Source organism: Glandiceps talaboti, chromosome 6 (genome assembly GCF_964340395.1).
Source record: "Glandiceps talaboti chromosome 6, keGlaTala1.1, whole genome shotgun sequence".
Classification (NCBI taxonomy): Eukaryota; Metazoa; Hemichordata; class Enteropneusta; family Spengelidae; genus Glandiceps; species Glandiceps talaboti.
In genome coordinates, this window is record NC_135554.1 from 26,430,185 (window position 1) to 26,448,317 (window position 18,133).

Genomic DNA, 18,133 nt, shown 5'->3' on the forward strand with positions numbered 1-18,133 from the left:
AGTTGATTAGACACAACGACCTGTGTTACGTTTTCAGTTGTATTCTAACTTAGTGTGGCAAATGTTGTATCTAATAGGAAATCAACAAATGACTTTGCCAAACATAGAATATCATCTGAGCCTCTATGTGGAAAGTTAAGGTATTTAGCGTCATTGCATTGTGAGTTTAGTGAACTTTGACAATATTCGCTAATGTGAGGTAAAGGTAATGGAGAATGGTGATGTCAGTTATCTTTCATCTTCAGATAATGTAGATTAGTACTTTACAGAATAATAACATAGGTATGTCTTATTAAGCTACATTTGTGAATGTCATATGTCTCCCTTGATAATACCACCGACTTAGCCAAGGAAATGTGATAGGTGAATTAGTGCTTTATCTGGAAGGCTAGGCGCCATCATCACGTAAAATAATACATACTCTTAAAGTAAGGTTTATATTTAACATGTATCTACCCCTAATGGCTCATTAGGTATTTCCTGAATGAAAAAAATACTTGTGAAGAAATTGACCACCAATTTTATTGACTCAAAATGTTTTTGTACAGAAACGGACACAACATCTCTACCACTGTCGTAGTTGCTAGGCCTGTTACTACACATGTCCTGACGTCACCAGAGAATATAGGGAAACAATGCAGTAAGGTTGGAAACGGTATAGTTTGGCTATAATTCTGTTTACTGATTAAATGACAATCGTTATAAAACTGTGGAAGTATCAATAGTCGCTCTTACTACAATACACAAACGAACAATCATTACTAAGGGAGCCTCCAATAGTCTTTCTTACTACAATACACACACACACATACATACATACATACATACATACATACATACATACATACAGCCATACAGCCATCAACTCAACATATTCGATAACGTTTATTGCGGCAAAGAATAAACAGTTGATAACGACTGGTCCATCGTAGGATGATAAATGAATACATTATGATCATAATTCTACATGTTATCTACTTGTGCAAATATCAGTAGCAGGTATGTACATGAACACACGTCAATGGTATCCTACAGTTCTTTCAGAATAAGTCACTAAATAAGAGGACATAGTATTATTCTAGAAAATAGCTGGTATCTCACAGTCCCTAGATATAAAAATAAAAGTTGCCAAGCTTTCATTGTCAGGTAATGATTGTATGCTGGTTGAATAATGTAAATCATAGAATACGACGAAGACGATGTGAACCATGTTGTAAAGACTGGCTCCATGATTTTATGTTTCGATCATTGCAGTTATTTTGATATTTTGATTGAAATGATGAGACCAAAACAGAGAACATTTGATTCAAAGTAGACCAGTTAGTTCACTCACTAAAAGATAAAGAAGACGTTAAGAAATTAAACATTTTAAACATATTACTTTACAAAATCAACCTGTGTTTGATAAGGATGTCAGATTACTTCAAGTGCATACCATTAAAAGTTAGGTCTGTATATTTATCAGAACAAGTTATAGGTACATTTTAGTTTAAAGTATAACGTGATAATGCGCCTTACATTCTTAATATCGAACCAGGAAGTACCATTTACGCTGTTGTAACAGCAAGTGTATCCTGATATAGTTAAACTTTAATTACTTATATTTCCTTTCTGAATCACCTTGACTGCTAAACGTTTACGAGGTAAGGGATTTCAAAATGCTACCTCCAAATCTATTAATGTAGGGATTTTTGAAAAAAACCTCAAATTTCACGTCAGCTAACATCCCATATTAAAGCAAATACCAAGGCCTCTTGCTAACAAATCTATCATTTAGTCCTGTAAATAGATCTATACATGTCTATGGATTGTGATTGTCGTCTGATTAACTATTCTTGTCAACGACACAGAGCTAAGCCACATCAATTAATTAGTTTAATTACACAAGACATCTGGCAACTTATCAGTTAGACTCACACTAATGACTGTCAGATGGGCATCTGATAAGAACAGAGTATTCATCTAAGCTATGGAGGTGAGTAAATGTACACAGAAAATGTGCTGATGCAGTGATGTGATGTTTTGATAGCCATGTCTGGCAGGTACGATTGAGTTCTGTACTGTACTGTACTGTACTGTACTGTACTGTACTGTACTGTACTGTACTGTACTGTACTGTACTGTACTGTACTGCACTGCACTGCACTGTTACTGTACTGTACAGTGCTGTACTATGCGAACATACAGGACTGAAAGAAATAAGTGCAAATCTAAGTTTCTACTGACTACAATATAGGGTAATTTCAAGACCACAAGAAATAAGTGTAAATACGACTCTAGTATGTGAACTGGGTAACGTGGACTCTAGTGTATCAAGAGACTTGAGACTTGTCATTGACTCACCCATCTCATAAATCTGGCAAAGCCAACACGACATTGTGTCAGAGATACACTACAAGAACAAAGACATCAATCAGTGCCCCAGTCACGTTGAGGCTTCCGATTTGACCAGGATAAGATCAACTCTTATTAGTTTCTTTGGCACATAACAATATGATAGTGCGGATAATTAATGGCTGGTACCATTAGGTAATATCTCATCACCCACACTTAGCCAATCTGACACTTATGGTATGTATTGAGAGTGACCTGTTTTCTAACGATGTAGCTAGCATAACTCACGTTGGCGATGAATGGTGATGAGGAGCTGTACACGTACAGTTGACAGTACCATCACATTTCAATCTCCTTGTGTATGGGATTTTCTAATCAACATTTCGTTGTCGACTTATTCAGAACGAGGAGTCAGGTCACTTGGCCATTCTGCTAGTGACTTATTGAAAACAATCTCACAGTATACATGTACAATGGGCCATATTATCCAAATACATTCATCAGTTGACGCTTCTGCCATTTCATATCATGATCTGTTCGTTTTCACTTGTGATTGATCTTCGTCGAATCACATAAAGTCACAAGTTTTGTAAAAGTTGCCAAATTAACGTAGTTTGTGAGTTAATGTGTTAAAGCTGTACCCAGAATTTTTTGTATGAAACTGTTAATTTTGTCAGATGTAATGATTTACCCACACGTGATTCAATACTTTTTACAATATTTTTGTAATATTTTTCTGTTTGTATTAAGTTGTCTTGTGGTATGTTTTTGTTCTCCTCTGGACTATGGGTCTTGAATAAAGTTTAGATAATAATAATAATACTATTTAGGCGTAATTTTTTTTCGTGCAGCTGTAAACATAACATGGTACACTAATCCATTCAATTTAATTTTTGGGTCTGCACCCAAAAATCAGCGATCACGTTTTCAACCTGACATTGTACTATTTATGGATAATATCATACTATGTATATTCATCACGGAAGTACTAAGATTCATACACAAGTTTTCTTCTTCCACTTTTGATTGAAAAACTGACATGTTTCAAACAAATCGCTTGTCCTTCCTCAGTGTCTAACTGGATCAGACAAGGTGTTGAGTAACCAGAGGTGTGAAAAGGTTAGCTTCAATGTATGTAAATTCAAGCGTGAAAGTACTTGTCAGTTATGTACATCTACCTGTCCACCTTCTGTGATGATGTCACCGTAGATAGCATATTTTCCTACATTGGCATTAAGTGATAGATTGTTGACTTTGTTGTACATATCCTCAATAGTCTTCTTATGGATAATATCGACCACTAATAACATGTTCAATGTATAATTAGTGGTACTTTAACAATTTTCAATGAATGTATTGTTAGTTGTCTGATCGAAGAAATAATGCTCCAGTTACAACTAGTTCCGCTATAAAGTGATGTTCCAATCATTTTGTCATCGTGGCATTACAAATTACTGATCTTCCATTCTGCAAAGTTAACGTTCTAGAACCACAGTTTGAGCAAATGTAAATTTACACACATTGTTGTATATATGTTTGGTTTGCGTGTTTAAAACCGGCATCTATGATATCTGTCTCTGCTTTCACTGATTCTCAATACACCCATATGGAGGCTGTATACTGATGATTATAAAATATCAAATTCCTGCGAAGGAAAAGTGACATTTTTAAACAAATATATAATTATCCATCTTTTAGTGACGTAAGAGTGGCATAGTTCTATCATCTAATGTGCAATTGTATTAATATATCTGATTTAAGTATAATAAAAGATTTGCCAGATGACATTCATGACAGTTAAATGACATCTACATATATCTATTAATATATTTACATGACAGAAACGATAAAGAATGATACATTTACTTTGGATAATCACAAATATTTCAAATTTTTGCTTCTTCTCCTAAGTCGGTACTATATATAGCACTACTATAATATTACCAACATAAGAAGTGTAATCGTGTCATCACTTCAGACGTTTTTTATTTGTGTTATTGTCAGATGTTAAGAATGCTATAACAACATGGATGACAAATTTGATGTATTTATTTTGGATTTTTAATTCAGAAAACAACTCCACCATGTGTATGTACTTGAAAAAACCCCAATGTGATACAACACATATAGAAATTCCTTGTTTGTAACGCATGAATTGGAAAACATCAAAGTGCGTAAACTACTTACTTTTACACATTTTTTTAGCTGTTTGTTATTTATTAAGTTACGAACACGGACTTGGTCGATGCTGTTTCACATTGTGGTTCTTTTTTTTCAAGTAGGAAAACATAACAGAGTTGTCTTAAGAATTAAAAATCCAAAATAACTAAGCAAGGGTGCACTTATTCTAGTATTGGATGTCGCTCACACGTCTAACCAATGTGTATAATGACAGATATATGAAGTTGTCAATCATTGTAGACTCAATGTGCAGTATGTTTCATTATTGAAGTTCATACATTTATGTGGCAAATTTGTATAAATTAGAGTTCGATAAGAGAGATCTTCAAAACGGAGCTAAAACTTATCCATGAAGATCTCACTTATCTCTAGTCGACTTAGAAACCAAGGCCACTCTCACAACAAATACAACAGTTCAATCTATAACAATGTTGCAAATATGGATTGTTGGGAGGGTCAATATGTTGAGGTGTGTGTGTGTGTGTGTGTGTGTGTGTGTGTTCCTAAATCATTGTTTAGCCGAATGCTCTAAATAAGAACATTTTCTTTCAGAAATAAATATTTGTAGCAAATGTCATGGGAAGATTTCTATTGGTAGTGGGGTCAACGGGTGAATTGGAACTTAATTAAGATTCAGGGATAGTGTATGCAACAGGTTAAAAATTATATTATGTATGAAATTATATGGAAACGCCATGTTTCAATGCTAACGTGATAGGTTATTGTTTGCATAAAATCTGTTAAAATATACCAAATACCTAACAGCAACAACAAATATACAACAAATAATAATAATAATATTAGAATAATAATATTAATTTTTAAATTGCTTTTATATCGCGCCTTCCTACACTGTGCGCAAAGTGCTTTACAATTATTACACCTGGTATGGTAAAACGACCTTTATGTTTTCTCATCTCCCAAGGGAACACACGCTACTTTTCAGTATTACCGGATTGAGTATTCTAAATTACAAGTAATATATCGTTTAAGTGAACGGCATTAAAATTGTAATGTATACGTTACAAAAATATTTTACTCTGACATCTCTTCTTTTTCATATGTATTTATTGATAACAAAATCAAGTAAACATTACATATCTTGTCATCTGAAATTTCACCGTCGCCATTTTTCGCCTTGCCTTTCTTTTCCTTCAGATGATTTATCGGATAATTCTTACACAAATTTGTTTAGTACATTTAAGACAGACATCTGTCTCTTACAAGAAAACATAATTCCCCCGTACTTTACTGTAAAGCTTAGTAGATAAATGTATTGACCGAATGTCAAAGAGGAAATTGAGTTGTCCAACAAAATGACAAGTTTATAACACGTTGTCTGTTGTCTACCTAAACTGACATTGTTGCTATATGTTACGTAGCTATCCTACCACTGCCATTCACATCTAAACATTTCTGTTGTTGTCGCATCCCTAAAGAAATGAAATTTAAGATTTACATTTGAATGATGGGTGGAGGTGGGGGGGGGGGGGGTCAATGAAAGGAATGGGATATAATTTATATCAGCTATAAGATAGAAACTATATTTTTAAGCGAATAATCGACGACCATAACTTATTTGTCAGTAAATGCAGTCACGTACATGCCATGGTAGCATGATAATGTCACACTGATTTGATAGACCAATGCTAGGATATACATATGGTGTTTTCTGGAATTTTGTTCTGTCACTTGCAGGAGTTACATACGGTGTAAAAACATCCATGTCTCACTATAAATCGTTTGATTAACTCGAATTGTATCATTTGCGAATCCAGGAATGTTATTAACAGCATTTGGCTCTTAAACTATGTAATTCCTATCCATATCCATAAATTAACCAGTTTACAATGGAATGTAAAAGTAGTAATGTTATTTTAGATACTCCATGTAAAGCTACAATTGTCACTCTCGTACATCACTAACTGTCAGTTGCAGTAATTTGACAATAAAGGTAGTTCATCATTATTCGTATTTCTGAAAACAGGATTTAGACATTTCTTTCAACACAGACAACGAGGAAATATCCATAGCTGACGTCGTCACTGATGACGTGCGCGCGCATGAAAGATGAACGGTGACAGAAACGTCATAGCAATATCAATGTGACTAAGTTAAAGAGCTGTGCATGGAAGACGGTCGTAACTGTTTGTACAGCGTCAAATTGTGTCTGACATTACAATTGGAGTCGACAACAATAACATTTTGAACAGTTGCTAATGAAAAATTGCCACCAAAAGAAGTGAAATGTTGCACCGATAACCTACTTGTGGAAAGGTAACAGCGGAACGACAACAGCAGTTGGAGCCACCGTAAGTTCATCAGAGGAGATGTGTACACTATAAATTACACCATATCCAGGCAGAAATTAATTGCATGCATAAGTTGCAGCAACATTGCAGTTTATGGACTCGTGTAAGTATTACTTTAAACATCTCCATTTGCTATCTTTATGATCATTTAGGACGCACATGCAACGATTCTCAATAAATCTGTAATTACTCAAACATCTCCTTAATAAATTGGACTACATTGGACTTTATGATGAAACGTGGACGATATTAAGTTTACAATGTTATTACCCACCCTTTCACAATGAAAGTACTGCTTCAAATTTGAAGACATATAAACAATCGTAGTGGCACATCTGTCACTTTAAGAAGATCTAGGGTAAAGTTCGACTAGATTGTTGAGGAAGTGAACTTGCTCAGTACTCATGATAGGCCGGACTCAGTGAATGAAGGTGACTTCGACCACTATCATATTACAATTAATCAGTTTCTACCCAGTGTACTCCAGATACATAAATGTTACTGTGGCGATAGACAGTTGAATAATTATGATTGACTGGCGTAAAATGTAATATGTGATAGAATGTGCATGATATAAAATGACATGCTGGTACCTACGTTACGAGTGATTTGTATTTTCCTCAGTTTTTTACGAGATCGATTGGAAATCATGCATCGAATATTTGAGTTTTATTCCACCTGAGCACACAAATCAGTTCAAACGAGAATTAAACCATGATGATGGTTTCATTATTGTCACACCATGAAACGAGCTTTATAACTAACTATAAATTTATATGTTTTTATTTTCATTTCTGCATGAACGGAAATGACAAATGGCTAACGGAAATATGTTGACATAAAGACAAGAGATATATTCAATCTGAATATTGATGTAAATTATGACTACCTGGATTATTATTTCTACTAAGCATACCCCTGATTCTAAGTCCTCAGGGATGGGGGTTGTCTCATAAGCATTGCAACATTTTGTTAACATTTTAAATAACAGGCTGCCCTGAATATTTCGTCTTTATGGATGCTATCCCAGTTTCCTGTCCTTTAAGTTTGCATTTATGTGACCAACATTCTTAATCACGATCGCAGCAAAAAATAGAAACACAAAACGTGACTCGATCGAATTCACTAGGACAAATATAGAAAGACGAATACAAAGACTGACGTAAGATCAGTATCCTAGGTTACAACAACAACAACAACAACAACAACAACAACAACAACAACTACTACTACTACTACTACTACTACTACTACTACTACTACAACTACTGCTATTACTACTACTACTACTACTACTACAACAACAACAACAACAATAACAACAACAACGCAGAAGCAGCAGCAGCAACAACAACAACAACAACAACAACAACTATAATAATAATAACAACAACATCGACAAAGACAACAACGTAATATCACAAGAAAAGGTAAATATGTACAAAGGAAAGCGGAAGAGTAGTTATCTGTGCTTTTTGGAGGGAACTGTATCTAAAAATTGAAGCAGCAATATCTTTTAATAATAATATGGTATTACAAATGACTCTGCTATATTGTATAGACAGCAAGGCATGCAATAGAGCAAGTAATATGATATGATCACAAGTTTATACAATGTCAAGCAATTATATGTTACTATAAACAATATACTTCCTAAACAAATTTGTGTGTTGCCATAAAATAAATGGAAACAAATATGGGATTCTTGAAATATGGGATTCTTGAATCTATGTACTCACAACCCATACACAGTCGGGAATTACAAAGAATGTGTGCCTGGGACCTTTTTAAATTCAGACATTTGATAACAGGGTATTATTGTAATTAATTAATTAATTAATTAATTAATTAATTAATTAATTGATTGATTGATTGATTAATTGATTAATTAATTAATTAATTAATTAATCAATTAATTATTAGAAACACTACATCTACTTCATCGGATACGTCACAGTATTTCATCCCTCAGGAAATTTCTGAGACGTGGTTAGGGATCAGTAAGTTGTCAACAGATATCTGAAAATCATTATTTGATATATCACCTACATGAAATTTGACATCGATTGTTTCAGTGCATCAAATATATGATAACAATAAATGACAGCTAAAAACTTGTCTTACAATTCTATCCAATGCTTGAAATCTGTCCTTGAATGTATTGGAAGAAGCTTGAAATAGAGAAGACGTGTTTTGAGTATTTGAATACCCTTCAATACAAGACTGTTATTGGTATATCAAAACACTTCATTTCTTATATGACATTTAGCAGTGACAATGTAAAGTAGAATCCACCAACTGTTTTGTGAAAATTTCACTTAGCACAAAGTTGATTACACGACGTATTAACTCTTTAGAACCTATATATATATATAGGGTGAAATTAACCAGAGTTATAGAAACCAGGTCACTAAAGAGTTAAATAACCCATTAAATACATGACATTTGTGAACTTTCTCTTTTTAAAAGAATATATATGACATATGGTGGGTAGCAAGGTGAATGTCTAAAGAAATACAATACTAAAACAAAATGAATATTAAGTAGGTGTCTGTACAAGAAGCTATACAGTATGTTTATCATCCATAACTGTTCTACTTCTAGTCACTCAGCAAATGATAAGTGAGATGGATGAAGACACAATACTAATTCCATACACGTCACTGTATACATAGGACACTGGACACACAGTCATACATCACAGATTTTAAGCTTTTAATCCCATGTCTAGCACGGTGTATGTAAAGTTATTCTTATTGGTTGGTTCGTTTTTCAATTGTTTCATATCAACTTATTCGTAAATATAATAAGCAAAATGATATACATGTATATGAATTGCTACATTCAGGTCCTACCAGCTAAAATAACATTAAACAGAACTATATTGTTGCATCAGTAGCAGGGTTTATTTATATAGATTTCTTTTCCTCTGAGAGAATACCTCATCAATAAAATTAGCAATGTCAATTAAGAGTTTAGTCACGCATCAAGACAGTTTATCCTGCTTCTGGCTAATATCTTTGAAGTTCGGTAGGATAGGTGTAATCTTCCGAATAAAGATTTCCTCGGGTCGTCGGATCCCCATTAGTAAAATCTAGTATTTACGCATTATCAACTAGTGTATATAAACGTTTGACAGGAGTCACACATTTGTCTTATATTGTCCCCTTCAATGTTCTTGTCAGGATTTTGTCAGAGTGAAATAATTTGTCCCGTTGCACTAGAAATCATGGGGCATTATTTAGTCAATATGGGACAAAAGACTTGTGGGCAACATCGACACATCATATTAATGTTGTTATAATGTTAAACTATCTCTCACAGCCTGTGACACAAGTAATAAAGGAACTGGTGTCATAATAAAGTTTGTAGTTTGCGTGATTATTTTGCATTTTAGGGGATATCACCAACCCTACAATAAATTTACGACAGACACTGCCTCTCATACCACCTCTCATACTGGTTTATTCAAGTGTTCTAACCGATAAATTAGTACATAATATGTATAGGTTGGTTCACGGTGTCCGACTTTACTAAGGAAGTTGAAACATAATTTGTTGATCTGTATCTTTTCTCCTTTCTCTTTTTCATTATTGTATTAATTTGTTGTTGTTATGCTCTTATCTCTGAATACTTGTACTTCTATTTTTATGTCATGGGCTAAGGCCTAAACACTTGCAATAAACCATATTATTATTCAAGTGTTCATCCTGAGATTTAATTGTATTTAGGGGCAATAGATATAAAACAATGGAAATTAACAACTTCATTACATAACACTGATTGATTGATTGATTGACTGATTGATATTTGCTTTATTAGCTTGACCTTATTGTTGAATTCACAGTATCCGAATTCGTAAAGTAAAACGACAAAGTATCTCCAAATTTTAATTAGAAATTGCACATAGATAAAATTGGGAAGGAAAAAAGGTTCACCTGTTTTCAATAGTTTTACTGGGTGACGAAGTTTAGGGACTCAAAATTACGACATTGTTAATTGTCCATGCACGTTGAAGGAGTGATTTCGAGAGATGTCGTGTCGTCGCGTCTATTTCTGTGTCGATTTATTTTCAGACGAGGCAAGTCTGGTGAATAATTATAACATTGAATCAACTTTTAGACCCCTATCTGTAGGCTTTTATATTCACCGGTAGTAGTACATCAAAACTGAACCAAACTGTTTTATTTGCGTACACTTACAACAAAAACGTTTATGCGACAATCTTTCGCACGAACACAAAGTATCCGCTACATAATCTAAATTTAGGCGAGAATATTGCAAGTTCAAGCCCTGGCAAGAACACTGCGGACTCCTGACTGCTTATAGTTAGAAAAATAGCATTTTTCTTGATGTATGTACGCATGACAGTAACTTATTTCCGTGGTTTGCTGGTAAAGCAGTTCCTATTGAATGTATTTTAGTCTTTTCAAATTTCTGAATGTCTATAAATGAGGTAATCCTGTAGACGTCTCAAATAAATAAATAAACAAATAGATAGATAGATAGATAGATAGATAAGTAAATAAATAAATACATAAATAAATAAATAAATACATAAATAAATAAATAAATGAATTAAATAAATAAATAAATAAATAAATACATAAATAAATAAATAAATTGTAGTTACCACAACTAGATTTTATGTTTGGACAAGTACATAACAGTTTAATAGGTATATCACTTGGCCACTTAATGTCACGCATTCACTTTGGATCGAATAGAGACAAGACCATGGTTATTAAACCAACCGTTATTCAAATTTCTGTGTCATCGTTACTCCTATCTTCAAACTACAATAACTGATCTGGTATCACTTCTTACCTTCTGCTATAGATCAATACCTAGGTTAAAATGTAGAGACAAATTAAATCAAATACAAAAAATAAAAGAACTAGGGGCAACAATGCTTGGGCATATGATGAAAGAAGTGCTGCAACAATGATTACTGTTAACATTTACGAACAAATTTAGCTCAGAGTCATTAACAGTACTCTAAATTAATTTGGAACCATTTTCGTTATTGATACTTTACTTCGATGAATATTCAACTTCTCTGAAGTGTAACGACAATTCTTATATTCTCCAGCAACTATGCAGGTATCTTAAGCAGTCAATCAACTAAAGTAATCTTTAATGATTGCAATAGCAACAAATACTTTGTCGGTCAGTTGAGTTTATCTTTTTTTCGTCTACTAAAGACTGTTTTCTAATTTGTTGAATAGATACTTGTCTTACTTCAGTAGCAGCACATCAAATGTTCCATCTTTGCAGGATATACACTTTGGTAGCCTTCGCAAAAACATCAAATAATCGAAAACCCATCGAGAATTCACAACTGTCGTCCAAACATTCACGTCGCAGGACTTTCTTATATGCGTTAGGTGATTTTCTAATTAAGTTTGTCTCTAGAGCCGTCTATAAGGAGAAATCGGAAAAAAATGAGTTAACAATCATTGACTCTAGGGTCTTAACTAGAGAAGACGAAAGGGATATTTCATGGATTTATATTTTCCCTAAAGAAATATAATGGCAAGTAATATCAAGTAATGGTTGCAAGATATATATCTCACCTTTCCCATTGTGTATTTGATCTAATCAGTTCCTAATTTAAATGATATAATACCCTTTAGAAAGAGAACTCCCTCCAATTGATTTTCAAATTGATCTCTTGAGTTTTTCCGTATATTAAAAGTTATTTTGTCAATAGGTATGTCTGAAAAAAACTACTATTAAGACCATCAACGTTTAATAAGCATAGAGTGTACATAAAGAAGTTCGTAGCGTTGTTGAAATTACATAGCAGCTATTAAAATATATCTAGCTATCTGCTTATAATTCAAGTCAATGAAACAAAGCCACTGATAGATACATATGCTGAAATGTATAATTTAAATTACGCGTTCATCTACATTCTTTGATTGGTTACTTAGAATGATATATATGCACCTAACCAGAACATGAACAAGGTTGGGATTAGCATTGACACGGAACTAAGATAACTTATGTATAGATACCTGTTATTAGATGGCCTACTATTTTTATCGAGATTCTAAACCCTTGTTCCCATATATCTAACGTTCTGTGGAGATAATGAACGAATGACAGGTAGTTGAATAACTCTTGAAACTTGAATAATGCGATGTGCCAAACTGATGGAAAACGTCAATTCATTACTGAAACACTTTGCGACTTTGAAATATTACTCTAGATTTGAAGGGAAAATATTACCACACTCATCAATTGTATTCATGATGGAAGATACATTTGAACTAAGATTTTGAATTGGGTATTAATAAACGAAATGGCTTTTAAACGAGAGGCAAATAATTAGGGTTATACACATCACTTAATAAATCAGCTATTAAAAAGGAGAAAATAATAATGTGAGATTATGTATCAGCTGATAAATCACGAACATGCTTTCAACAAAGTAAAGTTACGATACATTAACGAATTTATCAAAGCATAATGTAGTCATCATACGACTATACATCTTATGAGATTGTTTTATGAATATATTTTTACCCTTAGTATTATGTTCAGTCTGAGCTTATTAAACAAAATAAAAATAAATAATTAAATGACTTTGTAAACCTTGAAACAAATTAATAAGTAGACATACGATATGCAAGACTATCATTTCCAGCAACATGGCAAGTTCAGACGACCAGTTTTCAAATTCTTACTGTTAAATACACATGTACATGTAAGTATTATTTTAAAACCTGTAGACATACATGGCAAATTCTCTTACGTGGCGTATTTCTTAAGGGATAACGTTTATATTTTAAAGTTAATTTAGCTTTCCATTTTCCTCGGAAATTTTCGCAGGTCTAGGCCGTCATTGGAAAATGACAAATTGTTTATATTCATTTATGATCCCTATTTTATTATTTAACATAAGGACATTGTAACAGAGTAAACACTTTTTTGATAGGGAACAATGTGAATGGTCATCGGGGCTGCACTTGAAATGATTCCGAAACCTATCTCAAAATCGTGAGCTGTGATTATACTGAAATTGAACCTGTGACTTTTAAAGTTGAATCGATTAAATCATTTATGGGATAATGGAATGACTTGGTGCTAAAATAGATATTTCACACCTCTAACTTATTCAATTAAGAATTACACTTAGGCAAACCACAATGTGTTTCCGATAACAGGCCTTCAGAAAATAGGGTAGGTATGTCGTGCCCCGTGAAGTAATCTTACTTGTATCATTATCATTTGTCTTCTTTTCTGTTGTTGAAAAATTGCTTTGCCAAAAGGAAAAGAATCTTGTCGGTCAGAATACCCCTCCTGTGGTAGTTTTATGAAGAGGAAAGAAAGCAAATGAAAAAAATATATGAAGTAGATACTAGTTCAGTAGTAGTGCTTAACTAAATCTAGTTTTATTTGTAATTGACGCTTCAATTAAATGTTGTAAATTGATGTAGACTTGACTTCACCAAGTTTGACACCAAGTTTTATCACCAAACAAAGAATAAAATAATCCATAACAGTTCCAGTAAAATACCTTAGTATGCGGCTTTTGTGAATGAACTCACATTTAGACACACGTACGTACGTATCAGTTAACTCCGTCATGCCTTGGTTGATCGACTGACTGTACTTGGCATGACTTTTTGTTTCCGTTTATGCAAATAATGTCGATAAAGAAGTAACTGTCTCAATTTAGACTTGACAAGCTTGGCTAATTTGTGTCATTAGAAAGTTCTCGTCAAACGCAAATGTATCTCTACCTGTTTCTCTCCAACTTTGCCTTTATGCTAAAGTATACCATCTATTCTGATTTAAAGTCAGACCCATTTTCTTATTTTTAGCGTCAAACATAAATTGTAATAAAGAAATAAAACCGTTAACATAAATTCAATTTGATTATCCTGCGTAAATGTGACAATTCAAAAAAGCCAACTAAGCTGGTAACTTCTTCAAACCATTATCCTGGTTTTATGATCTAACATTTTGTCGTGACTACTGTAAATAACTTTGACAAGACTTCCTTTGATCTTTGACTTGCTTTACTGTGTCTGATTTCCTTAGCAGGTGAGGATAAATGGTATTGCTGCAGCTCAAAAACACAAAATAATTCTTAAGGTGTTATTTGTGGGAATGGAACCGTAAAAACACCAGTCGACATAATCCTTCACAATGAAACCAATCAGTGTTATAGAGAAAAAGAACTTCAATAATGTTTTACTTCTAACAACTAAACAAAAGACATCAGTTCTTATACATTCTCTGACCATGACAAATGGGAGGAATACAATCCTTTCATTAAAGTGACATTCACCATGTAATCTCAGTGCAACTAGGAAGGCTGCCTTGTTCTTTAAGCTTATCTAAGATTTAGTGCGTTCGGTAGACATATCAATTAAAAAAAGTATCTTTCTTCAAAAGTTTACTACACTCGGGCCTGAAAATATAATTCGCCATTTTCTTGTATACGAAATCAATGTGATTTTGAATATTTGAGTTTGTAGGAAAGCAGACCATGTGCAAAGAAGTTGTATGCACTCTCCGGTACCTTGAATTTCATTCATTCATTCACACACTGTTATATTAAGTGCTCTAAGTTCAATATTGTTTAAATGTTCCAAATGCACATCATGCTTCTTTTACTTTGACTACATCAATTGCAATGCCTCTGTTTGAAGTATTGCAGTCAATAGTCGACAACGTACCTTTGGGTTCACAACGCTTGACAACTTCAATAAATCGCTCCATTATTTCCGCCCCACAGCTTTGTATGCGACCTATTCCTTGTCTACATTTATGAATTTCTTTTTAAAAATCATACTAAGAGACATATATGTGAAACGCGGACATTTGTAATCCACATTTGAGTCTTCACAATGAAATCTGTGATACACATGCATCTACTTACATGTAAACGCCATCGATTTTCTTTAAACAAGTAAGTACTGATCGGATCTAGCAACCCATAGCGATATATTTTGGACAAATATAGACATGCATAATCTTGTTGGATAAATAATTTTAATGTTTTCAATGTTTTTAGTTATTACAGAATCAGATATAACAAAGGTATTTTTGACAAAAAAAACCTGGCATAGGCAGGGTCATAAACTCACATATCAAATTTTATCAAACACCCATCTACCTGATTAGTCATTTTTCCTCATCGTTATTGTTTTTTTTTTATCTGAAAACGTTTATCTGAATGATTCCATTATGTATTTCGAAATAAAGTTTAACTTGAAAGTTACATTATTTGTAAAACAGTGAAGGAACTTTATTACAATGAGATTCAGCTATTCATAAGAAACTACCTTTGTGACTATCATTAGATTTGACCTTGATCTTGACCATATAACGTTCTTCAAAGTCTAACCATTTCACAGACGCCACAGAGTATTTGTACTACTCTTACGACAGTGCCTGATTTCTGTACAAAATTGATACATAATATTGGATACATACACATGTTTTTTTTGGTTCTTATTCCGTTTGCTACCGATTAGCTACCAGAATGATCTGATAAGTATTCTAACTGTACAATACATTTGTATATCGTGAGATAGAAAACACACAGGGAATGGATTTCAAGTGTCTACACCCTCTATATTTTCAGATATGAACTTTCTGTTGATATTATTAGACTTGGTCTAGAATTTACCTTTAGGGTCACAAGCCTTCTATCGTGTTTAACAACGTTATGGTTGAAGTGTAGCTGGTATCTCTCAACTTCTGTTAATAAAACATATGACAACAAGAATGAATGGCACCTCATTTTGTATTAAAACTTACCAATTGAACAATATAGTTGTTATGAGAACTGGAAGACAAGACTAGGAAATAGATTAAAATGTCTATACCCTTATTATCAGATATAATCTTTCTACTAGTAATATATATATATAATTTAATCTTGACCTTTAACACTAAGATCAAACATCAAATCTACCGTATTGTAATTATGATAATTGTCAAAAAACCATTAAAATAAATGTATGAGTTAAGTTACAAACCCCTCATTTATAGAGTATACTCATGTTATTAGTATTCGTCGTGAACAACAAATACACGACATAAGGATTATTGCAATCAAAGGGGACTCATTGGTCATCGATTGAGACTGCGTGCGTTGGTTGATTACAGACAAATTGATTTATTAATTTGGAACAGTATGAATGTACGAACATTGAATGTAGGTATATGTAAGTTGTATGGGTATATGTCTGGCAGATTGTTCCATTTGCACAATTTCGTTTTAGAGAAATGCAAGACAAGTAAAGTGTCAGTTGTAGTTTTAAACTAAATTGATAAGTAATTACACAAAATTCTTAAAATAAAATAGTTGTGAGTAGCTGAGTAAAGATGGTCATGTTTTATTTCGCCTGTTAAAAGTACTTAGACTTTTTTTAAATTAAAATTAACAAAACTAAAAAGTTGAACTACCAATGTTGAGATCAGACTATTTAAAGAGGATTTCATAGCTTAACTTAAAAGTCGACACTTGTAGAAAATGTGCCAATTAGCCCTGACAGGTTATATGGTTTCTAGGGAGTAAACTGTGACCTTCTTCTGAAAGTCTATACAATTCAGTAATGGACTTACTGTTGAACTGTCTCCTTGTGCACATTTCCAGGCACAATCTTAACTTTGTTTCCTTCTGTAGTCCGTGTTTAAATCTCGTATTGCAAAGACTTGTTGTATTTAAGCACGCTACTTTAAAAACTCCCTTTTAGACCATTTCTGTGATAGTTTGGCGTTTTACTTTTAGTACATTTCTATGACTCTTTTCATTTCTGTGATTTTGATCATCAATACTTGTTATTTTCTGAAAACTACCCCTAGACAAGAGGTAGCACATTAGAAACAAACAAGCAAGCAAGCAAGCAGACAGACAGACAGACAGACAGACAAACAAACAAACAAACAAACAAACAAACAAACAAACAAACAGACAGACAGACAAACACACATACACAGACAAACAAACAAATAAACAGACGGACATACAAACCAACCAATAAGCAATCAAATCAATCAAATCAATTAATCAATCAATCAATCAATCAATCAATCAATCATCCAACCAACCAGCCAACCAACCAACCAACCAACCAACCAATAAAGTGTATCTTGAGATCTTGAAGCGCGCATAACTTTCTCTTAGGGTAGCAGCTTCAAAGTGTATTGCAAACCAGCAAACCATTTTGTTACTACTGTTATGTGACCGATGGCAACATCACTCTCATTTAGGTCAAAAGTTCAGTACCTAGATAAATTACAGTATGTCCTCGTTCATCAGCCACATACGTCACAATTAC